The sequence below is a fragment of the Ranitomeya imitator genome, chromosome 5 (assembly GCF_032444005.1).
Source record: "Ranitomeya imitator isolate aRanImi1 chromosome 5, aRanImi1.pri, whole genome shotgun sequence".
NCBI classification, from domain to species: Eukaryota; Metazoa; Chordata; class Amphibia; order Anura; family Dendrobatidae; genus Ranitomeya; species Ranitomeya imitator.
Window position 1 is genome coordinate 293,888,482 of NC_091286.1, and position 25,878 is coordinate 293,914,359.

At 41.2% G+C, this 25,878-nt stretch overlaps 1 protein-coding gene across 2 annotated transcripts in view; it reads right to left on the minus strand.

Moving 5' to 3' along the window:
- Positions 1-653: 653 nt before the first annotated feature.
- The window catches only part of FOXO3 (forkhead box O3), a 159,299-nt gene continuing 134,074 nt past the window's right edge, over positions 654-25,878 (minus strand). Inside the window, exons 3-4 of one of the 2 annotated variants that reach the window (XR_011312402.1) lie at positions 6,953-10,939; positions 654-6,922 (exon numbers count right to left, since the gene is read on the minus strand). The gene's annotated coding sequence lies outside the window, so the exon portion shown is untranslated. Of the gene's footprint in view, positions 10,940-25,878 lie in introns of both variants that reach the window. The other variant, XM_069726249.1, reaches the window with a different exon arrangement.

A 25,878-nucleotide genomic window follows, 5' to 3' on the forward strand; every position in this document is an offset into this window, starting at 1 on the left:
CCATAAGAGATTGTACTCTACCAGAGAGAGAGAAGACCCAACTGACCATAAGAGCTTATACTCTCAAAGAGAGAAAGAGGACCACGCTGACCATAAGAGCTTATAGTTTCCAGGAGAGAGAGATGTCCCTGCAGCTAAGAGCTTGTACTCTACAGGAGACGACCTTGTTGACCATATGAGCTTGTACTCTGCAGAAGAGTGACTCTGAAGATGGAAAACTGTTCCACTGGGTACTGCTGATCTGTGATGGCCCTGGTACTGACCACCACCAATGTACAAGGTATGATAATCTGCACGATGTCATAGCTGCAGGCATTCATAGGGAAACCTGTGTTGCAACACAAAATGATGCTGGCCTGCTGACTGATGCTTTACCTGTGTGGGAAATGGTGCAAGGCAAGTTTTATTTTTGCAAATAGCAAATTGAATCTGTGAATTGAATCTGTGAGTTTCAGGAAATTCCACTCGAACTTGATCCTCCGTGAATCCTCTGTTCAATTCTAGTCACAATATAATATTCACATGTGGTTGTGTTGTGGCTTTTGTTATGCAGTTTATTTGTACATTGTGTATGTAATCTATTTTGTCATCGGTGAAAGTCCTGTGCGAGTGAACACAATTTTAAAGAAATAAATCTCAAACAATAAGCCAGGTCAGAGATCCATTATGCTTTATTTACATGCATCACCATCTTCTTTGTTTTTTTTTTGTTGTTGTTTTTTCTTTTTTACAAACTAGGTTACAATTTAAAATGGAATACACAAGGCAATACCTACTAACACCACGTGGAGTAAAGCACTGCTTTTCTATTGCAATTGGAACGAAAGAGGTGTCCAAAATAGGGCGGTGGGTAAAAGGTAGTATAGTTGTGGGCTATTCGCCTTCCCGTGGCTATTAGTGTAAATGATTTCAAAATAAAAGCACCCGGCGTAGGCTACACAGGTCATGTGACAACATGTAAACTTTGACGACACCAACACCTCTGATATTCCTTCATGAACAAAGTGGAAGTGAATGTGTTCTGACAATATATATTATTAACAGACATACAGAAATGAGTTGGCTGGTGTAATGTACACTGTTCTACATGGGGGGCGCTCATCTCTTCCACAATCTCCATCTATGCCTGTCATGACTATAGAAAGCACCGATTCCATCTTCAGTTATTCCTTCATCTAGATTAGATAAAATTAGAGATCAACCTAAAAATTACGCACCGTCAAGGAAACATCTCATGACATAATTGTAAGGAAACAGCAAAAGTCTAGCATTTAGAAAAGAGGAGACACTATACTTAAAGGTAAAGTAATACTATCTGATCTCTGACTTTATAGACATAACAGGATACACAAGTGAAAAAGAAGAAAAAACAAACTATAGTCAATAGAATTAATGCTCTTTAAAACAGGGTTCCTTTACTACTCTCTAGCACGGCTGCAATACTCACTAGGTAGACCGCCACTTACAAGGTTACTTATCAGTTATGTGATGGCAGCCGCTTTATTTTCCATAAAACTGTTACATGTTTCACTCCATATAGCATTTATATGTGTATATATATTTATTTTGTTTATCAAAGACATAAAATGGCAGAAAACGTAAGAGTTTTCCTATATTCACTTAAGCAACGTAAAAGTAATGGGTGTGAAGGCCAGGGAGAAATGCTAAGAAACTAGATCTGCGTATTCAATAGGAGACAAACACTAGATTTCGGGCATGGCCATTTAGCAACACTGGAGAAACAAAGCCACCGATTTGGGAAATTATTTTCTTTTGGTTTAGGCAAGCATTTTCCAAATATATATATTTATATACAATGACATATATGCACATTTAAAGAAGAACTCTAAAATGTTTCTGAATTATGTATGGCAGCAGAATTTACTATAGTACCATGTTAATGAATCAATCTAAAAGCCATCTCAGATTGTCATACTTTTTCCCACTGTTAATGAATCCCATAACTGTTGGAAAGATCAACAGATCAAAGCCGGGATCAATACTAGTTAACTGGTGGTCTCTCAAGCACAGAAGGGACCTATTAAAACCAGTACAAATAGGAGAGCTGATGAATAGGGGTCATTACAAGTTACAGTTCCACTCGCATCAATGTATTCCTTGTACAGAATGAAATGACTTTGCCCTCTTCTCGCTCTCATTATACATTGGCGATGCCCTTGTCATTTTTAGATATTTTTTTTTTGGGACGCTATTGAAATGGAAGCCGACATATGTAAAATGTTAAAGTCAGATCTGTTTAGAACTTTGGAATCCAGAGATCATTTTTGTCCAAGTTAAGAAATAATCCTTCCTATAAATTCAGACTGCGTATTGCTTAATAGGCAGTAATTTGTTCAATAGCATGTTTTTTTTTTCTTTAAGATCAGATTTGCAAAGCTAATAAGCAGATCAAGTGGTGAAAAAGTATTAATTTTGTACTATACCGCTAGGCATTAGTGCTGCTAGGCATGACACTTACTCCCCACCACCCCTGTATTGGAGGGATTATACAAGCCCTGATTTTGTATGTATGGATTCCAGTAAAGGAGATTTCAGTGCCCATTACAGCACCATTAAGAATACAATTCCATGAGCAGCAGACATGACAAGCAGCATCCTGACGCTGAACACATTTCATCCCGTTCTGATGCAGAACAGTTTAAAGCTGCGGCGGCTTAGATGGAACCAAACCTAAATGTGAGTAATCAGTGAGTTCAGCTTGGTTTACTAGAACATATTCTGCTACATTGCACTGATACAAGACTATTACACTTCACATAATGTAAATACTGACAAATCTGCCCATGTTCTCGTCCCTCATAATCGCCTCCGCGCGGAGACTGGGCATCCTGGAAATAGAGGAGCGGAGAACACTTTTACAGAGCAGCTCGCTACATTATCGTGTAGCTGCTGAATGTGCTTTGTTTGAGGTTTCTTAAATGACAAGCGCGCTAACACAGACCATATTGACTAAAGTATTCCTTCCTGTAAACATCATAACATGGGATTAACAAGTCTGAGACTATCGCTGTGTCACTGGCAAGGATCAACTATCAGCTCGGAAATTCCGATGCGCAGTTTGCAGCCATTTTTAACACTCCAATGCAATTAAAATGAAAAAATAAAGCAACTCTGCAAACAGTCTTGATTAACCACTTAATGGCCCCAATATTTTTCATCTTTGTGCTGATTTGATCAGCTGATATGTGCCCCTAACAGCCTTGGGTGGAATCACGAGCCACCCATGGCTGTTAAAATGTTAAATGTCGCTGTCAATCTCTGACAGCGGCATTTAACATGCCCACCCCGGACAAGCGTCACTGATTGCAGGGCGCCAATGGGTCAGCATGACAATCTGCAAGAGTCCCCTGTGGTTGTCACTGTCGATTTGCTATGAGCGCCTCCCACAGTTTAAGCTTTGCTTTGTGTAGCACAAGCGATCAGATTATCGCAGCTTTGAGTCTCCTATGAAGACTATTGAAGCCAGTGAAACGTAAAAAAAAAAAAGTTTTTAAAAATATTTTAAAAAAAGTTCAAATTACCCCCCTTTTGCCCCATTTAAAGTAAAACAATCATAAAAATACAAATATTTGGTGTCACTGCATTCAGAAATGCCTGATCTATCAAAAAATAAAAATAATTAATCCTATTGGTAAATGTAACAAGAAAAAAAATCAAAACTATAGAATGACTTTTTTTGGTCACCGCAACATTATAATAAAATGCAATAATGGGCGATCAAAACATCGTATCTACCTCAAAATGGTATCTGTAAAAATGCCAAAAATAAACATCATCCAGCCCCAAATCCCGAAAAATGGAGACGCTATGGCTCTCAGAATATGGTGCCTTTTTTTTCTTTTTACAAATTTTTGATTTTCTTTCACCACTTAAATAAAAAAGAATCTAGACATGTTTGGTATCTGCAAACTCGTAATGACCTGGAAAATCATAATAGCAGGTCTGTTTTAGCATTTGGTGAACATGGTAAAAAACTAAACAAAGAAACAAAAACAATAGTGGAATTGCACTTTTTTTTTGCAATGTTACAGCACTTGGAATTTTGTTCCCGTTTTTCAGTACACTATATGGTAAAATCAATGGTGTCATTCAAAAGTACAATTTGTCATTCAAAAAAAAAACAAGCCCTCACATGGCCATATTGATGGAAAATTAAAAAGTTATGGCTATAAGTAGAAAAAAAAAACAAAAAAAGAAAAAAATGGAATATCCCAAGGTGGTGAAGGGGTTAATTAAAAAAGAAAAAAAATACAAATATGGTGAAATTATGAAAAAATGTGGGTGAGGATGGATTTTTGTGTTTAATTTATTTATTGTGGCGTGAAAATTAACTGGGAACATATTCTCCAGGTCAATACGACTACAGTGATACGAAACCTGTCCAATTTTTCTGTTATTTTAGTGGTGTTTTTTTTAATTAGAAAAAAAATAATATATATTAGGTTCCGTCGCCATGTTTTTTTCATTTTTCTGTCCGTAGTGCTGTATAAGCTTATGACCGCACGCCAGCAGATGCCATTTAAATGCCTTTGTAAGAGATGGACAACGGCATTAAGTGGTTGAGCTACAGACCTCGCTTCAGCCTCTGCAGTTACAGGGCGATGCTGGCTGTGTAACACAACTGGCGTCGTGCTCTGGTATGCAGCAAGCTCAGGTCCTGAGACTGCTTCACACTTTTCTTATTGACCTCTGAAAACAATGTACGTCGTAGGTTGTTAACGAGTTAAAAATCAGTTTTGTGTATACATCTCCTATGCAGACCTTTGTATCGGCATGGTTACATTACAAACAAAGCATGTTACTCATGACAACACTACTGTTTATGATTTTCAGAGTAACCATGGAGACACATCCGTCTGCGCAGAACCAGTGTACACAAACAGTAGGAGATTTTTCATCAAGACTATTTGCATGCTACATTGTTTTCTTTTAGTTGCTTGGAGTTGTAAAAGATTGCAAAAGTGCTCATAGCTTTTAAAGGGAACGTTAATCAAATCCATGAAAAAGTCATGTGACATGTCTCAAATACAAAATATTGATAGGAGTAAAAAAATAACTAAAAAGACCTATTAAGGGCTTGTTTATACACAGATTTTCTGAAATCTCATTTATTTCCCCATGTTATTGATTTGTGGCGCATTTTTTTTAAAAAAAACAAGCTCGTCAATTCCTTCAGCGTTTTTTACGGCACTTTTTTTCCCCATTTAGAACAAAATGTCTTGGCACCAAAAACGTGTTTCATTTCCGCTGGCCATAGCCAGTGATTTTCATGCAAACTACCATGTGGTGGCCATCATTTGTCCTTAAGTCTTGAGAGAAGCTGCCATTTGTCGCCTGGATAACCAGCAGTAGCTATTGGTGGCAGGGCTAACTGCCTAAGGATCTGGTAATGTTGTACGCGCTTCCGAGGTTCTTGCTAACAGATATAGTAATTCTTTATGTAAGGCTTCTTTTACACATACCGTTGGCCCCAATTGACTTCTATGGGGCCGCAAAAACGGGCTGCAATAATTCTACGGTGTGCCATATGGCCGTATTTATGGCCCTGAAAAAAGATCAAGCCTGCTCGATCTTTTTCACGGCTTACGGACACGACCCCCAATGTAAATCAATGGGGCCGCAAAAACAACGGTTTTTGTGATGCACCGTGACTTCCGGTTTTGAGGATCGCCTTTTTTTCCCAGAACTTTTGCTATAATAATGGGAACCCGAAAAACGTCGATCCGCAAGTTTTTTGTTGGCCGGTTTTTGCAGCAGACCGTGAAAATTGCGTCAATACGGCCTGCAAAAAAGGCCCGCAATATCGGGCCGCAAAAAACCCAGTAAGTGTAAAAGTAGCCTAACACTGGAAACCCAAAAAGTCAAAGGAATCCATCAAAAATCACTATGATTTCTTTGAAAACTTTCCCAGACCTGCCATGGTTCAGTTCGAGCAATAGTTCAGTTTAACATTGAAAAATGCTGTTTTTGGGTAAGCTATAGAGTACTCCAACCAAGACAAGATGCATTCGTTTTGTCCTTATAGTCTCCATGTGTGTTTTTCTGAATGGCTAGTCATACTTCTCCTTGGTATGTGATTACTATGTTATCACAGTAAACTGCATTGTGGCCACTCCAAAGGGGGCTTTCACACGCAGGCACCCGTTCACTGGTCCCATTGGAGCTTGCATCCGAACCCCCAGCAAAATGCGCCGAAGGGGTAATAGACTATAATGGTGCCGACAGAGCAAACGTGTGCCCTCCTGTGCCTCATTTTCAGGAGCGTACACCTACTGGAGTCTACTACGTCTTGAGCGTCCACCTCCGGTAGGTGTATATTCCTGATAATGATGCACGAGAGGGCACACATTCACCGTATCGGCACCCTTATAGGCTATGACTCTGTCGGAGTATATGTCAGAATCCTATTTAGCGGGGGAAGATTCAGAGCCAAGCAACAACGGGGCCAAGGACCAGGTACCTGAACGCAATGTGAAACGTCACAACTTGTCTAATTCATAACAAGCTGTGGCGTTCCCTACCTCAGAAATCTCACTCCAGTCACTGATTGCAGGGACATTTTTGGTGTAGCGCAAGGAGACGCCACTTGTCAGACTCTCCTGATTCATAAAGAAATGAGCACCTTCTTAAAGAATCAGAAGCAACTCTCTTTCCTCGCTGGTCTTGATGAATGGGGCCAGTAAGTGCTGTTTTTTCCTAGCGAATACTGCTAAGATGGCATAGGAAGTCTCACAGCCCAAACAACGCTGCTGAGGTAAAAAATGATGCAAATTAGCTTCCTTTCACTAGAGACGTCTCACCTCGCCAGCCAATACCTTGCTCTGTACTAATGAGGCAAGGACCCTGAAATTGTGTACAGATGTGTACTTTTCCTTTTGGGCTAATAAGTCATATTGCAGCTCTCGCTAAGGCGACTCCTTCTAGAGAAGACCTCATCTACATACACTTGAGGCTGTGACATATGGTCTGTCCTCCATTTTTGTCTGCTGTCGACCTACTACGTAGTATCTGAAAAATGGTGGATCTGCAGAAACAATGAAGAGCACAATCTATACTGTGGTGCCTGAGGGCGAGGTGTTCCTAGCCCTTGTTATCACACATTTATGGGTCTTCTATAGAAATGGCTGAAGGATGAATGTTGTTCCCTGGTCCTAACCTTGAGTTTTTCATGATACATATGAATGCAAAAAATACACAATGGATTTCAGTAATAAACATATATAAAACTATTAAAACACTCTTGTAACCACCAAAGGAAGCCTACAGAAGCATAAAAGGGTAATCCAATTTTGCGCACAATATTCTAAAAAAATAAACTTAAATGCATGTATTTGTGATTAAAAACCATTTTTGTTCTACTGAGTTTCATTGAAACATTTGCACTGTTTGCCTTCCATAGTCTCTGGATTGTACTGCTGACTGCAGAATGAAGTAACTGAGAATCTGTCAGTGAGCTCAGCCTGACAGGAGACTTTGTAACGCTTTTATCTGTCCTTTTCTGCTCTCCTCTCAGCTAATTAATGTTTTTCCACACCACATAAACATTGAATGCGGCAAACATAGAACCTGTAAAAGCAAAACAACGCAGAATTTTTAATGAAGCCCAATTGCAAACATGATTTTTAACCTGAAATACATGCATTTAAGTAAAAAAATATATTTTTTTTCATGTTTTCATGGGGACGGTGTGCGGATCCAGACCATGATGTAGTTTGTGATTCCAATGGTCCCGATGCTGCACTTAGTAACGTGTGAACCTCTCAGTAGTTCAGCCTCGGCTGCGGGCCCGTAACTCCAAGCAATCATATCCGAGCTAAGACGTTTTTCACATTTTAATAAAAGGGCTTTTTTTTTTCCTATAGTAAGTCCTAGGGAACAGATATAAACAAGGGAAAGCTAAACTATATGGCAAGAATTCACGCATGTCAGGGGTCCAAGATTTTGGGCCCTGAACAAATCAAGCACCATGTTGGTGAAAGGCTAACCACCTTTTTATTGGACACAGTTATACATATATTCAGTTTATCAATGTAGGGTGGCTTCATTTAAAACCTTTTTTGGGGGGTGAGGAAAGGTTGTATTTTTTTCTGGCTTTTTTGGCAAAAAAAAACCTTGATCCAGGTTTCTGATCTCAGTCATTACACGTTAATATGCAACTTCCTACTGCGCTTTTGTGACGCTTTTTCATTTTTTGGTGTTTTTTTTTTGGTTCTCTCTCTTTTTTAAATGCAGCATGATTTATGGCATTTTTAATAGGATTCTCTATAGGGAAATACGAGCAGGAAAAAACCTCTCAAAGAAAAAACTTGTGAGAAATAATGGTGTTTGTTACAAGGCAGAAAATGTACTGTGTGTAGTGGAAGCCTTACAGGGTAATATAAGAATGACCTACTAGGCATTGCTATGCAATCGTCCGCATGTACTGTGAGCTGCGCTTTAAGAGCTATACAAACTATGGGTCCGCCAATACGTGTATTCTTCTCCAATCACTATTTTCTTGTGTTCATTATACGGCTTTTGTAACAAGTGCAGGTGAAAACATGAAGACATTCACTGTGTTTAGTACATACAGTAGATACACCTAGCTATCTTTTACACACCTATTCACAGTTAGATGAGGAGTCTGAGAGGGAATCTGTCACCAGGTTCTTGCTGACCCATCTGAGAGCAGCACGATGTAGGGTCAGAGTCCCTGATTCCAACGATGTGTCACTAACTGGGCTGCATACTCTCGTTTTGATAAAATGACTATTTTACCTTCTGCAGATCTGCAAGTGCTCTGAATGCTGAGCTCTTTATCACCCCGCCCACACCAGTGATTGGCTGCTTTCTGTGTACACTGCTCATAGGCAGATAGCTGCCAATCAGTGCTGAGGGCGGGGTTATATAGAGCTCAGGAATATGCTGGACAACATGGTAGCAGGTTTAATAGTCCTCTAGTCATAATCTCCTGCTGATAAAACTGTGATGTTCTCAAAATTAAAGCAAACAGCCCAGTAAGAGACACATCGCTGGAATCAGGGACCTTGTCTCTACATTACACTGCTCTCAGATTAGGTGGCAAAAAACGGGTGGAAGATACCCTTTAAGCACCTACTGTATGGAAGAAGGAAATTAGGGTGAACACTATGTAAACTGAGCCACTGCCAATGTTACCAAGTCACAGCTTCTAATACTTCTAGTTCCAGGGTCAATAATCTACATATTGTGCTGGAGGAAATTAGCCATCTTTGCCGACGACACAGTGAACTATGAGCACCGGGTACTGGTCAGTTCTATTGATCCGTGAGGACTAATTCATGGATGCTACATATATAGTGCAAGCGCAGGTGCATCGGGCAAACATGGTAAGAGTGCTACGTTCAGCCACATGCATTGTTGTAATGACTGATAATGAATGGTACAGAAGATAAAATCAAAACACCACAAATATCACGGAACAAGGCATGATAACCTGTGTGAAAAATTCAGTAGAGGGGTAAATTAGTTTATGTTTGTAACATTACATTGGCCACGTCATAGGGACGCATGCGCTTATCGTTTCTGTGAAGGTAAAAAAAAAAAAAAAAAAAAAAAAAAAACGAAAAAAAGCTAGTTTGCCTCTGCTTCCTAACACTCATGCATAATGATTAATATCTGTACATAACAAAATATATTTATATATTTATATTCAGAATGCCATAATGCAAAGGAGAAAGTCTTCATATATCAATCAAGTACAGGACTAATATATATAGAGAGATCACGTGCCTCTGTACTTTAGATACCAGGTTGCAATAATGTACCATTGATGATCGATCACAATATGCTCCCCTCCCCCCCCCAAAAAAAAAAATCTAACAAAAAAAGAGGATCGGACATATTGAGGATTAATACGGAAGGCCTTCTTCAGCACCAATGTGCTTTCCACATATTAATGTAACCTGAAATCCCTCTTGGGGTTTTGTCTTATTCTTCCATTAAGGGTTTCCGAATGTGAAATATAGTATTGAAAGCGACGTGACGGAAGCCCCATGTAGTGCAATGCTTGGTACGAGGCCCCCGTGTACAGTGGTCGTTTTGGTACACATGCCTACACAGCGTTGCCAATAGACTGCCATGTCTGACACATATCCTATGTAAAACCCTTTCTGGCCATTTGGTGATAAGAAGCTTAAAAAAAAAACAAAAACAAACAAACAAAACAAAACTAACACATGAATCAAGAACAAACTGTATAAACTCCACTGTTCTGGATATATTAGTAAAATACAGCAGTATACATATGATTCGGGTGACTGGAAGTAAGTACCATGTCAGCAACATATTTATCCCTGAATTGCATCATTAAAAGGAAGAAACAAAAAACAACAAAAAAAAACATTGCAAATGGAAACGACAGTAATAAGTAAAGCGTCTTCCATGGAAAATTCTGCCTTTTTGGCATAACGGAGAGGCAGTAGATTGACTGTTAGCTTACATCAATACCATCAGAATATTCCTATTACAGGTGCTAGTGAAAGAAAGAGGGAAAAATGTTACGAAAAAAATAAAAAAATATGGATCGCAAATGTGTGATCCTTTCCTAGAAATGGGCAGAGGTGTACGGCTGGTGGGGGATGGGATGCATGGCAGCTATGTAGCCAAACACCACTGCAGAACAAGACGGTGCCCACCAGATCACATTCCTCCATGTGGGGTCTCATCTTGTGCGGACACTTTTTGCATACTTGAACGATGAAGGAGGGCGGTGACCGGATTATCCTGGAAGGATCTCTGCTCGAGTTTGAAGGATTTCTGCTAACAGTCATTGCAAGGTTCGGAGATTGGTGCAGGATTGGTGAAAAGGTCGTAAGCTGTAAACAGTGTCACTGTCCGCTCGCTGACAGCAGTTTTGGCAAAGGGTTTCATTTATAGGGTCGCCTGTCAGTTCCTGGGCCTGGAAAACAAGAGAATAAAATTCTAGAATTAATACAGGAAAATCCAAAATGTACGCCATCTCTATAGACTGAAATGTTGCGTGATCCTTGGAAAGGTAATACAAAAAGTGCTGGTTAATATTCGCAATGACTGTTCATTGTATTTATAGGATTCTGCGCTTCGGTGGATCGGAAACAGGTTAGGAAGGCTATGTTCACATTACTAATGGAGCCACAAATGTGGGGCGAGTAGAGGAAAACTAATGCTAACATTCCCTACCTGGCAAAAGAGTCAAAAATGCTACAATGCTCAAGAGACCAAGGAATAATTAAGGCTATGTTCACATGTTGCGTTTTTTCCCGACGGCAAAACCTGCTCTCTTGACAGTAAGAAACTTGCTGCAAAAAAAAGCCGGTTTTGCTGAGTTTTTGGTGTGTTTTGTTGCTTTGTTTTTGTCATGCTACATTTATCTCTTGTGCATGCTGATAAAGATTAGTGACCAAAAAAATAAAATCTGATTCTACTTCATCAGGTTTTGGCACCAAAACCTGACACCTGCGTTTTTTCACCACCCATTGCTTTCAATGGGTGGAAAACGCTGAAAAAACGCCGAAAGAAGGGATATGCTCTATTTTGCAAAACCTCAGGTTTTGCACAAAATACTGAAGACATAAAAAGCAAGTTGTGTGCATGAGATTTCTGAAATCTCACAGACACAGCCGCTACTGTAAAACACAGCTAAAATTTGCATAAAAAACACATGTGTGTGAACAAAGCCTTAGTTGCCACGATGAGCATTTGATTCTGAACCTATTAGCTAAATTAGGCTACTTGCGTTTTTTTTTTCATTGCGTTTTTGGCTACGTATTTTTAAATGCATTTTTATTGTGTTGTTGATGTTGTGGTTTTTATCTCTTTTAAGTATGTGATGTTTCAAATAAAGCTGCTTTGTTTTTCATGCTTCCTAGTAATTGGCTTTGACAACTTTATTGATACAGTCATGTGTAGATTACATGAGATTTTTTTTTAGCGTTTTTAGCTGCAACAAAAATTAAACAGCATGTATGAGAAGCAGAAGCACAGTGGCCATGAGATTTCTATAAATCCCATCCACTGGAGTTGTAAGACGCTGTGTTTTTTTGCGCAGTGAAGATATGCAGCATAAATTCATCGTGGGAACTTAACGTAAGGCCGGAGTCACACTAAACGCATTAAAAATCGGTCTGAGTCTCGCTGCCGAGAGTTGCACGAGTGTCATGCGAGTACAATCCGATTTCTCACACCTAGCATCCGATTTACATCCAAATGCAGTGCGATTGCTATCAGGCTGCAATGTGATTTTAACATGAGCTTTTACATACAGCAATTCTCTATGTCATTTACACATTGTTTTCAAAGGAAATATTCGTCAAAACATACATACACACACACACATACAGTGGGGCAAAAAAGTATTTAGTCAGTCAGCAATAGTGCAAGTTCCACCACTTAAAAAGATGAGAGGCGTCTGTAATTTACATCATAGGTAGACCTCAACTATGGGAGAAAATAGTGGTCCGTAGCTCCTCCGTAGGCAGGGTGTGTCAGCGTTTTTTGCGCATGGCATCCTCCGTATGTAATCCGTATGGCATCCGTACTGCGTGGTTTTCTCGCAGGCTTGAAAAACCAACATACCGCTATAGAAGTGATCCATGTGTCCCAAAAAGAAAAAAATATATATATATACTGTCTATATATAAGGTTGCCACACACTGTTGTTGGTATGTTGGCCCATTCCTCAATGCAGATCTCCTCTAGAGCAGTGATGTTTTTGGCTTTTCGCTTGGCAACACAGACTTTCAACTCCCTCCAAAGGTTTTCTATAGGGTTGAGATCTGGAGACTGGCTAGGCCACTCCAGGACCTTGAAATGCTTCTTACGAAGCCACTCCTTCGTTGCCCTGGCGGTGTGCTTTGGATCATTGTCATGTTGAAAGACCCAGCCACGTTTCATCTTCAATGCCCTTGCTGATGGAAGGAGGTTTGCACTCAAAATCTCACGATACATGGCCCCTTTCATTCTTTCATGTACCCGGATCAGTCGTCCTGGCCCCTTTGCAGAGAAACAGCCCCAAAGCATGATGTTTCCACCACCATGCTTTACAGCAGGTATGGTGTTTGATGGATGCAACTCAGTATTCTTTTTCCTCCAAACACGACAAGTTGTGTTTCTACCAAACAGTTCCAGTTTGGTTTCATCAGACCATAGGACATTCTCCCAAACCTCCTCTGGATCATCCAAATGCTCTCTAGCAAACTTCAGACGGGCCCGGACATGTACTGGCTTAAGCAGTGGGACACGTCTGGCACTGCAGGATCTGAATCCATGGTGGCGTAGTGTGTTACTTATGGTAGGCCTTGTTACATTGGTCCCAGCTCTCTGCAGTTCATTCACTAGGTCCCCCCGCGTGGTTCTGGGATTTTTGCTCACCGTTCTTGTGATCATTCTGACCCCACGGGGTGGGATTTTGCGTGGAGCCCCAGATCGAGGGAGATTATCAGTGGTCTTGTATGTCTTCCATTTTCTAATTATTGCTCCCACTGTTGATTTCTTCACTCCAAGCTGGTTGGCTATTGCAGATTCAGTCTTCCCAGCCTGGTGCAGGGCTACAATTTTGTTTCTGGTGTCCTTTGACAGCTCTTTGGTCTTCACCATAGTGGAGTTTGGAGTCAGACTGTTTGAGGGTGTGCACAGGTGTCTTTTTATACTGATAACAAGTTTAAACAGGTGCCATTACTACAGGCAATGAGTGGAGGAAAGAGGAGACTCTTAAAGAAGAAGTTACAGGTCTGTGAGAGCCAGAAATCTTGATTGTTTGTTTCTGACCAAATACTTATTTTCCACCATAATATGCAAATAAAATGATAAAAAAACAGACAATGTGATTTTCTGGATTTTTTTTTCTCAGTTTGTCTCCCATAGTTGAGGTCTACCTATGATGTAAATTACAGACGCCTCTCAACTTTTTAAGTGGTGGAACTTGCACTATTGCTGACTGACTAAATACTTTTTTGCCCCACTGTATATATATTAGGTAGATAGATAGATAGCATAAAAGCCGGCAATTCCTGTGCGCGTACAGTAAAATCACAGAGCGATAGGTTAGAACAGAATACGGTAGATACACATAGAATAAATATATATACAGTCATGGCCAAAAGTATTCACACCCCTGCAATTCTGTCAGATAATACTCAGTTTCTTCCTAAAAATGATTGCAAAGACAAATTTTTTGGTATTACCGTATTTTCTTCATTTAATTTGTCTTAAATGAAAAAACACAAAAAGAATTGTTCTAAAGCCAAATTGGATATAATTCCACACCAAACATTAAAAAGGGGGTGGACAAAAGTATTGGCACTGTTCGAAAAATCATGTGATGCTTCTCTAATTTGTGTAATTAACAGCACCTGTAACTTACCTGTGGCACCTAACAGGTGTTGGCAATAACTAAATCACACTTGCAGCCAGTTGACATGGATTAAAGTTGACTCAACCCGTGTCCTGTGTCCTTGTGTGTACCACATTGAGCATGGAGAAAAGAAAGAAGACCAAAGAACTGTCTGAGGACTTGAGAAACCAAATTGTGAGGAAGCATGAGCAATCTCAAGGCTACAATTCCATCTCCAAAGACCTGAATGTTCCTGTGTCTACCGAGCGCAGTGTCATCAAGAAGTTTAAAGCCCATGGCACTGTGGCTAACCTCCCTAGATGTGGACGGAAAAGAAAAATTGACAAGAGATTTCAACGCAAGATTGTGCGGGTGTTGGATAAAGAATCTCGACTAACATCCAAGGGTACAACAGTGCCAACCCGTACTATCCGTCAGCATCTGAATGAAAAGGGACTGTATTGTAGGAGACCCAGGAAGACCCCACTTCTTACCCCGAGACATAAAAAAGCCAGGCTGGAGTTTGCCAAAACTTACCTGAAAAAGCCTAAAACGTTTTGGAAGAATGTTCTCTGGTCAGTTGAGACAAAAGTAGAGCTTTTTGGGCAAAGGCATCAACAGAGTTTACAGGAGAAAAAGAGGCATTCAAAGAAAAGAACACTGTCCCTACAGTCAAACATGGCGAAGGTTCCCTGATGTTTTGGGGTTGCTTTGCTGCCTCTGGCACTGGACTGCTTGACCGTGTGCATGGCATTATGAAGTCTGAAGACTACCAACAAATATCGCAGCATAATGTAGGGCCCAGTGTGAGAAAGCTGGGTCTCCCTCAGAGGTCATGGGTCTTCCAGCTAGACAATTCAAAGACTTCAAAGGTGGCCAGCAATGAGTCCAGACCTGAATCCCATAGAAGACCTGTGGAGAGATCTAAAAATGGCAGTTTGGAGAAGGCACCCTTCAAATATCAGGGACCTGGAGCAGTTTGCCAAAGAAGAATGGTCTAAAATTCCAGCAGAGCATTGTAAGAAACTCACTGATGGTTACCGGAAGCGGTTGGTCGCAGTTATTTTGGATAAAGGTTGTGCAACCAAGTATTAGGCTGAGGGTGCCAATACTTTTGTCCGGCCCATTTTTGGAGTTTTGTGTGAAATGATCAATGTTTTGCTTTTTGCTTCATTCTCTTTTGTGTTTTTTCATTTAAGACAAATTAAATGAAGATAATAATACCAAATAATTTGTGATTGCAATCATTTTCAGGAAGAAACTGAGTATTATCTGACAGAATTGCAGGGGTGTGAATACTTTTGGCCATGACTGTAGATGTCAGTGACACACACACACATTTTGACCGATTTCTTAGATAGATACATCTAAGTATCCACAATCAGTGATGGTTGGGGAGCCATGTCATCTGCTGGTGTAGGTCCACTGTGTTTTATCAAGACCATAGACCATAGTCAGCCCGGCCGTCTACCAGGAATTTTTAGAGCACTTTATCCTTCCCTCTGCCAAAAAACTTTTTTGAGATGGAAATTTCATTCTCTAGCAGGACTTGGAACCTGTCCACACTGCCAAAAGTACCAATACCTGGTTTACAAACAACAGAATCACTGTGTGATTTGCCAGCAAACTCACCTGACCTTAAGCCCATAGAGAATCTATGGGGTATTGTGAAGAGGATGATGAGAGACACCAGACCCAACAATGCAGATGAGCCGAAGGCTGCTATGAAAGCAACCTGGGCTTCCATAACACCTCAGCAGTGCTACAGGCTGATCACCTCCATGCCACACTGCATTGATGCGGTAATTGATGCAAAAGGAGCCCCGACCACATATTGAGTGCATTTGCTGAACATACATTTCAGTAGGCCAACATTTCGGATTTTAAAACCATTTTTTCAAGTTGGTGTTATAAAGTATCCTAATTTACTGAGATAATAACTTTTGGGTTTTTATTGGCTGTAAGCCATAATCGTCAACATTAACAGAAATAAACACCTGAAATACATCACTCTGTAATGACTCTATATAATATATGCATTTCACTTTTTGTGTTAAAGAAGTGAAATAAATTAACTTTTGATGATATTCTAATTTTGTGAGATGCACCTGTATCTATATATTCTATGTGTATATATCTATTCTATTCTAACTTGTCAGTGTGATTTTACTATATGTGGCACATGAATTGCCGGCTTTTCAAAGGACACCTCTGCGTAAAAATCGAACAGCACTCGCATGGTCCGAGCGTTAGCAAAAAAACAATAATCAAAAAGCACGGTCTGTACATAAAGGATGAGAGCATGGTAAGTATAGCTCTCCCAACATGTGAAGTATTACCAAAATGGAGTACTCCTGACAAAATCATAAATAACTCAAGAAAAAAGGCGTAACGAATACAGCACTAAAAAATAAAATACCATAATAAACTTTATTAAATTGACATACAAGGTGAAATTAAACATACTACAATACAAAGTAAAGGGGAAGACTAAGGGAAGGCTGTGGGTCCAATGCTAGACCAGGGCAAGCAGAAAGAGTATGTATTCATACATGGCTGCACAGATACTATCACTGTGAAAAATCTGGCACAGTTCTATGGTATATAAATATGTAAAGTTCCAATAGAATGACTGCTCACCCATTATAAGTCCGGTAATGTAACTCCGGCATAATGGTTCATGTTTTACATTCCCTACTCTAAGGAATTCTCGGAGAACCCCTATAAGCAGCAGTAAGGCAGCCATCATATGGCTATCCCTAGTGAAGAGCGCATATTCTAGAATGGTAGTGGTGGCGCAGAATAAAGCAAAAACCATATTGGATTATTATTTCTAACGCCAAAATCTTTTTTTGTGTCCACAACTGAAATGGTAAAACAGGAAATCAGGTTGTGCAAAACAATGGTCCCTGTATATACTATGGATGTTATCAAGATTTATGTTGACTTGTGCTATATGATCTACAACATATGCTGTGAGTTTAATGGAGATCAGCAGTGTTGGCATTTCGGTATTTCCCCACACACAACACTTGCTGTCAGATAAAATTAAGTTCCATGGCAATAAAGTAAAGCAGAAACAGGCCCGAGATGGAACAAAATTCAATTTGGACCGCATTGTGGAGCTATCAAAACAGCTGTCACCCATCTGAACATGCTACAGCTTACAGTACTTAAGGGGGCCATTGTACAAGCTCTCGGATGTACAGCTGAAAATTCACGTAAAACACTATATATTTTATTAATAAATATATGGAGAGAAGTCACTGCGGACAGAAGACACCGAAGGAGCAAGGAGGATGAATGACAGATTGGGTCCAACCAGCATTTTGTAACTGAAAGGTAAAAAAAATGACGCATGACTGGTTGCCATGTGCAATGCCATTTTTTTTTCCTCTAATGAATCATTAGTTCCTAATGAAAATAATTAAATTAATAAAAATTTGGAATGCATACAGATGGGACTCATGCCTAATAAAGCCATGAACACCAAAAAGGTGACGCCATATGTGCGATCCCCAACATTCTCTTAGAAAAAAAAAAGAACAAAAAAACAACAACCAAAGAGTAGTTGAGCAATATTCATAACATGGAAATGTCACAGTGAAAATTGAACAGCTATGAAATGAGTGGGTGTTAACATAAATTACATCTACAGTGACATTTTCTTAATTGTTTGGGAATATGCTACGAGGCGTTTAACTTTAGCAGTTTTTATTGCATAAACGTGTTTGGCATAATTATTTCTTTCTTATGCTTTGCTTATATAGCGCCATCTTATTCCACAGCGCTTTACATAAATTATCATCACTGTCCCCATTGGGGCTCACAATCTAAACTCCCTCAGTATGTTTTTGGAGTGTGGGAGGAAACTACATGCAAACTCCTTGCAGATGTTGTCCTTGGTGGGATTTGAACCCAGGACCCCAGAGCTGCAATGCTAACCACTGCGCCACCGTGCTGCCCATGCTAAACTCGCTACTATACCCATTTAGGGATGATTTTCTTTAATGTACCGGTATGTAGTCTTACATTATAAGGCCAAAAGAAAAAAAAGGTTTTGGTGCAGTGTTAACCAGTTGAAAAAAGATTGATTGTTCTCAGTAGGAAAAACAAAATAATAATCTTTAGTCATGATCCTTTTAATGGCTAACTAAAGTAAAATGTGATGTTACCAAGCAAGTTTTCGAGACTAGTTAGGTCCCTTCATCAGGCATGGTATAGCAAAGTGTCTGAAGAAACACAAATATATACAGAAAAAGAGCAGACATGACATAATAAATGGACATTTCAAAAACAAAGCCTGAGCTCAGAGAATGAATCCTTCATTAGCGTAGATAAGTGATGTGAAAGATTTATTATCCCATTATCCATGTAAGATCAGAGACCTGATGCCCTCACTGTCTCTGGAGAAGATTCCTCAGATTTTGTAGTAAGTTATAAATCCTTGTGATAGATTTTATCCTGTGTGGAGGGTATCAAAGACTGGCATACATTTTTGCTGACAGACCCATTGGTGTTTTTGTGATTTGAAAATACCCTTTAATATGACCACTTTCATATTGATTATGACCACAGGACAAAGGACATTTTTATGATGGTATTTGGACAACCATAAAAATTCAGAATGGTTCAATCCAGACATCCGAGTATCGGAAACCAATTGACCGGCCCACATACCTCACATGGGACAGCTTCCATCCAAAACACATTATAAAGTCCATTGTCTACAGCCAGGCCCTCAGATATAATGGCATCTGCTCCAACCCAACAGACATCGATGAACACTTAACTTAGAAAGACATTTTTAATCCAAGGCTACCACCCCACCTCCATTGATGATCAGATCAATAGAGCCACAAGGATCCCTAGAAGTCAACCACTTCCATGTGGCGAAAAAGAAGAACGTAATCGTGTACCTCTGTTGGTAACCTACAGCCCACAGGTTGAAGTGCTCAGAAAAACTGTAAAAAAAACCCGACATTTCCTATACAAAGATGACCAGCTAATAAATAATATTCAAAGACCCTCCCTTGCTATCCTACAGACAACCTCCAAATGTAAGAAATACTGTGATCAGAAGCTCAATACCCTCTGATACACCGAGAGGAACCTATCCATGTGAAGAGTTGCAAAACCTGCACTCATGTAATGACCACAGACTGGATACAGATCCACAATGCACAGCAGGACTAGAAGATCCCTGGGACGTTCACATGTTCCTCTTCCAATGTGCTGTACTTAATTTTGTGCACAATGTGTCCTACTGTGTGTCAATTTAAACTGAATGCAAGGAGGACAACACCTGATCACAGACAAAAAAGCCATCAACCTGTGGCTAAACATTTCTGTGGTCAAGAACACACCATAAACAATATGAAAGTTGTTATATTAAAAGACAACGTCAAATCACAAAAACACTGCAGGGTCTGTGACCAAAAATGTATGCCAGTCTTTGATATCCTCCACATGGGGCTCAATCTATCACAAGGATTTATGACTTTCTACAAAATCTGAGGATTCTTCTCCATAGAGTGGAACAATCAGAGGAAAAGTTTATTAGAAACACCTCAACACTTCTGCATTTTTCATTCCCTCCTCAGTTTGACTAAGAAATACTGATATAAATTACTGACCAAATACTGAAGATGTGAATGTGGCCTTAGGATAGATAGGTCATCAATATCTGATCATGGGGGTGCGACACCCGGTACCCCTGCTGATCAGCTGTTCCCAATGACCGGATCTGTTCAGTTGTGGAGCTACACTGCCATGTCAACTGCAACGTGGCCAAGACCATGTATTGAAATATCCTTGAATCAACTAGGGATGGATGTGCAATACCCGGCCATGGCCATTACTATACAGAGCTGTGCAGCTCGGCAACTGAGAACATCCAGTCACTCTGGAACAGCCGATCGGAGGGGCTTCCAGGTGTCACCTCCCCCCCATGATCAGCTATTGCTGACCTATCCTAAGGCCATGCTCACATCTTCAGTATTTGGTCAGTATTAAGTATTAAGCCATGGCACCAGGCAGGTTCAGAACACTATTACCCTACAGATAAACCTCATAAAGGTTAATAGCGTTTTTTTAATGTGACAGGTTCATTTTAAAACGTAGGTTGATGTCTTTGATAATATATTATCCAATAATGATCTCTGCTCCCACGTCATCATACTGACCAATACATCTCTGCAATCATACATTTTTGGATTGGATTTCGTCTATATTCACTAATGTGATCCGGTTTCACAACATATCATCCAAATTGTAAATCTACTCCATTGTAAACGGATTTAGACGCTGAATGATGTTCATGAGAAAAAGCAGTTTGCGTTAACAGGAGTCTGCCAGCGCAAAATGACTGTTGTCGGACCCGCCTCCACCTATCCCACCCCCAATATCTAAGTCTGTATGTCATACATATTCAGTGGTCGGATCACCCCGCTGGCAGGTTTGGTCAATGGTTATCCAATGTGCATCGCCATCTTACAATCCCATTATTATGAGATGAAACCCGAACAATAAACAATTTGTTAGTCACTCCTATGTCTTTTTGTGCGCACAGATTCACCGTCCACACTTCCGATGATATTGGACAATGGTCCTTATAGATGTAGCCATCCCTTTTCATTGTCGATTAAAAAAAAAAAGACATACAATAATCTGGGAAATGGCTTTAAAAGATGAAGTGATGCAACAATTTATACTGGCGTGAAATTACTTGATGCAAATTACAATCAAATAATATTTAATATAACTTAAAATAATATTTTGATATTCCATCCAAGGTCCAGTATATGATGCATTGAAAAATATATATTTTATTTTTAAATTGATACAATTAAAGTAAAACACAGTTTCATGCCACTTTTTAACTTGATGGATATGAACATTCGTGGAGAGGATTTAATGAATATAACTCAACATACATGATTGTTCTTAGGATCACCCCACCCCTGTCAGGTGCAGCTAAAAATAGGAGATGTTCCGATCACTCAACGCATGCTCATTATTCTTTTGACCAGTAAGGACTCATCCGTAGTGCGTCTTGGTGTCCAGCAGGGACTCAGCCGTAGTGCATCTTGGTGTCCAGTAAGGATTCAGCCGTAAGTCTTGGTGTCCAGTAAGGACTCAGCCGTAGTGTGTCTTGGTGTCAAGTAAGGACTCAGCCGTAAGTCTTGGTGTCCAGTAAGGACTCAGCCATAGTGCGTCTTGGTGTCCAGTAAGGACTCAGCCATAGTGCGTCTTGGTGTCCAGTAAGGATTCAGCTGTAAGTCTTGGTGTCCAGTAAAGACTCAGCCGTAGTGTGTCTTGGTGTCAAGTAAGGACTCAGCCGTAGTGCGTCTTGGTCTCCAGCAGGGACTCAGCCGTAGTGCGTCTTGGTGTCCAGTAAGGACTCAGGCGTAGTGTGTCTTGGTGTCCAGTAAGGACTCAGCCGTAATGCGTCTTGGTGTCCAGTAAGGACTCAGCCGTAATGCGTCTTGGTGTCCAGTAAGGACTCAGCCGTAGTGTGTCTTGGTGTCAAGTAAGGACTCAGCCGTAGTGCGTCTTGGTCTCCAGCAGGGACTCAGCCGTAGTGCGTCTTGGTGTCCAGTAAGGACTCAGCCGTAGTGCGTCTTGGTGTCCAGCAGGGACTCAGCCGTAATGCGTCTTGGTGTCCAGTAAGGACTCAGCTGTAGTGCATCTTGGTGTCCAGCAGGGACTCAGCCGTAGTGCATCTTGGTGTCCAGCAGGGACTCAGCTGTAATGTGTCTTGGTGTCCAGTAAGGACTCAGCCATAGTGCGTCTTGGTGTCCAGTAAGGACTCAGCCGTAGTGCCTCTTGGTGTCCAGCAGGGACTCAGCCGTAGTGCGTCTTGGTGTTCAGTAAGGACTCAGCCGTAGTGCGTCTTGGTGTCCAGTAAGGACTCAGCCGTAGTGCGTCTTGGTGTCCAGCAGGGACTCAGCCGTAGTGCGTTTTGGTGTCCAGCAGGGACTCAGCCGTAGTGTGTCTTGGTGTCCAGTAAAGACTCAGCCGTAGAGCGTCTTGGTGTCCAGCAGGGACTCAGCCGTAGTGCGTCTTGGTGTCCAGTAAAGACTCAGCCATAGTGCGTCTTGGTGTCCAGCAGGGACTCAGCCGTAGTGCGTCTTAGTGTCCAGTAAAGACTCAGCCGTAGTGCGTCTTGGTGTCCAGTAAAGACTCAGCCGTAGTGCGTCTTAGTGTCCAGCAGGGACTCAGCCGTAGTGCGTCTTAGTGTCCAGCAGGGACTCAGCCGTAATGCGTCTTGGTGTCCAGTAAGGACTCAGCCGTAGTGCGTCTTGGTGTCCAGCAGGGACTCAGCCGTAGTGCGTCTTGGTGTCCAGTAAGGACTCAGCCGTAGTGTGTCTTGGTGTTCAGTAAGGACTCAGCCGTAGTGCGTCTTGGTGTTCAGTAAAGACTCAGCCGTAGTGTGTCTTGGTGTTCAGTAAGGACTCAGCTGTAGTGTGTCTTGGTGTTCAGTAAGGACTCAGCCGTAGTGTGTCTTGGTGTTCAGTAAGGACTCAGCCGTAGTGCGTCTTGGTGTCCAGTAAGGACTCAGCCGTAGTGCGTCTTGGTGTTCAGTAAGGACTCAGCCGTAGTGTGTCTTGGTGTTCAGTAAGGACTCAGCCGTAGTGCGTCTTGGTGTTCAGTAAAGACTCAGCCGTAGTGCGTCTTGGTGTCCAGTAAAGACTCAGCCGTAGTGCGTCTTGGTGTCCAGCAGGGACTCAGCCGTAGTGAGTCTTGGTGTCCAGTAAAGACTCAGCCGTAGTGCGTCTTGGTGTCCAGCAGGGACTCAGCCGTAGTGCGTCTTAGTGTCCAGTAAAGACTCAGCCGTAGTGCGTCTTGGTGTTCAGTAAGGACTCAGCCGTAGTGTGTCTTGGTGTCCAGCAGGGACTCAGCCGTAGTGCGTCTTGGTGTCCAGTAAAGACTCAGCCGTAGTGCGTCTTGGTGTCCAGCAGGGACTCAGCCGTAGTGCGTCTTGGTGTCCAGTAAAGACTCAGCCGTAGTGCGTCTTGGTGTCCAGCAGGGACTCAGCCGTAGTGCGTCTTGGTGTCCAGTAAAGACTCAGCCGTAGTGCATCTTAGTGTCCAGCAGGGACTCAGCCGTAGTGCGTCTTAGTGTCCAGTAAAGACTCAGCCGTAGTGCGTCTTGGTGTCCAGTAAAGACTCAGCCGTAGTGCATCTTAGTGTCCAGCAGGGACTCAGCCGTAGTGCGTCTTAGTGTCCAGCAGGGACTCAGCCGTAATGCGTCTTGGTGTCCAGTAAGGACTCAGCCGTAGTGCGTCTTGGTGTCCAGCAGGGACTCAGCCGTAGTGCGTCTTGGTGTCCAGTAAGGACTCAGCCGTAGTGTGTCTTGGTGTTCAGTAAGGACTCAGCCGTAGTGCGTCTTGGTGTTCAGTAAAGACTCAGCCGTAGTGTGTCTTGGTGTTCAGTAAGGACTCAGCCGTAGTGTGTCTTGGTGTTCAGTAAGGACTCAGCCGTAGTGTGTCTTGGTGTTCAGTAAGGACTCAGCCGTAGTGCGTCTTGGTGTTCAGTAAAGACTCAGCCGTAGTGTGTCTTGGTGTCCAGTAAGGACTCAGCCGTAGTGTGTCTTGGTGTCCAGTAAGGACTCAGCCGTAGTGCGTCTTGGTGTCCAGCAAGGACTCAGCCGTAGTGCGTCTTGTTGTCCAGTAAGGATATATGCCCGAAAATGATGCATGTCAGAGCGCAGGTTTGCTCTGCCGGCACCATTATCGTTTATGGCCCCGTCGCTGCATACGTTTAATCCCGTAGGTTTGGTCTGAACGGGTGCCTAAACACAAAGTCAAATCACCATTACTCCCAGCTAAGTGCAACCAAAAAATGCTTAGGTAAGGTAAGGCTTCCATAACACAGTGCAGTAAAAATGCAAAATGGTCAAAATCTCTTGTGTAAAGGCATCCCAAATGTGTCATCAAGAACTTGTTATATTTTTTTAGGGAAAGAAAACCCAGGTTATTTGCTCTGGACATATGTAAATGTAAATCTGGAAATGTATGGTCATGAAATGTTCTGTGCTCATAAGAAGCCACAAAGTGGGTCTGCATAGCAACAGTGGCACATCCGGGCTTATGAAAAGAAATATGTGAATATAAACTGTGATAAAAAGTGGATTTACATGAAAGCAAGTGATCTCATACCACTCAATACCCAGTACAGCATTATTACTGTCAGTCACAATGTCAAGCAGATGGACAGAAGGAATCAATAGATTTCTCCACAAAGGCTTGACAGAAAATATTGCACATATTGACCAAAGACTAGACTACTATGGAAGCGTAAGACACATAGAACAATTCTGATCTATCAATCAATAAATAAATAGATCCATTTATAATAATACGATCATTCCCAGAAGGTAGAAGCTATAAAATACACTGTCTCCCACCATAGAAATCAATGCGGAAGTGTGGGCAGCCCAGTAACTAGCAGAAAGCTGCACTTTATGGAGATGTTGCCATGGCAGCAGAAGGCTTTGGTGAGTCAGAAGCTAATAAAATAAGCAACCATCCATTCCCGGAACGTAGGATTGCGATTGTAAGCTCTCTGGACAAAACAAGAACCAAAGTCTACAATTTTACTTCTTAGGGCATGTGCACACATTTTTTTTTCACTCCGAAACCTGCCAGAAAGAGCTCGAATTAATGAATGTATTCATTTCTATGTAAAACCAACGTTCAAAGACTCCAAGCAGCTAAATGAAAATGAGTTTACCATCCTCTGCTCTGAAGACTATCTATACTTTACAATACAAGTCATTTGGACAATTTAATAGGTGCCTAAAAGACAGCGCCGTTTTCAGAATATTCACTTCAAAAACCGCCAGGAGTTTCTTCATTCTTGAAAACTCTACAAAAAAAAAGTGCTACTGGCCAGCCGCCAGTGGTCACAACTGTCTCAAAAGCATCTAGGGATTCATCTGGAAATGCTTCTCACAAAATTAGAATATCATCAAAAAGTTGTATTATTTCAGTTCTTCAATACAAAAAAGTGAAACTCATATATTATAAGGAGTCATTACAAACAGTGATCTATTTCAAGTGTTTATTTCTGGCTATGTGCACACGTTCAGGATTTCTCGCAGAAAATTCCTGAGAAAAACCTGAAATTTTCTGCAAGAAATCTGCATGCGCTTTTGCCGTGTTTTTGATGCGTTTTTATTCCGGACATTTCCCAATGCATTTTGTAGAGGGAAATCCACAAACCCCCCCCCCCCCAAAAAAAATTAATGAACATGCTGCGTTTTTTACCGCGATGCGTTTTTTTCGTGGAAAAAACGCATCATGTGCACAGAACATGCGGAATTCATTCTAAATGATGGGATGCTTATTGAATGCTTTTCTTTGCGGTTTTATAGCGATTTTATTGGGGAAAAACGCAAAAAAAAACGCAAAAAAAAGCAACGTGTGCACACATCCTTAAGGTTGATGATTATGGCTTACAGCCAATGAAAACCCAAAAATCATTATCTCAGTAAATTAGAATAATTAACAAAAAACACCCGCA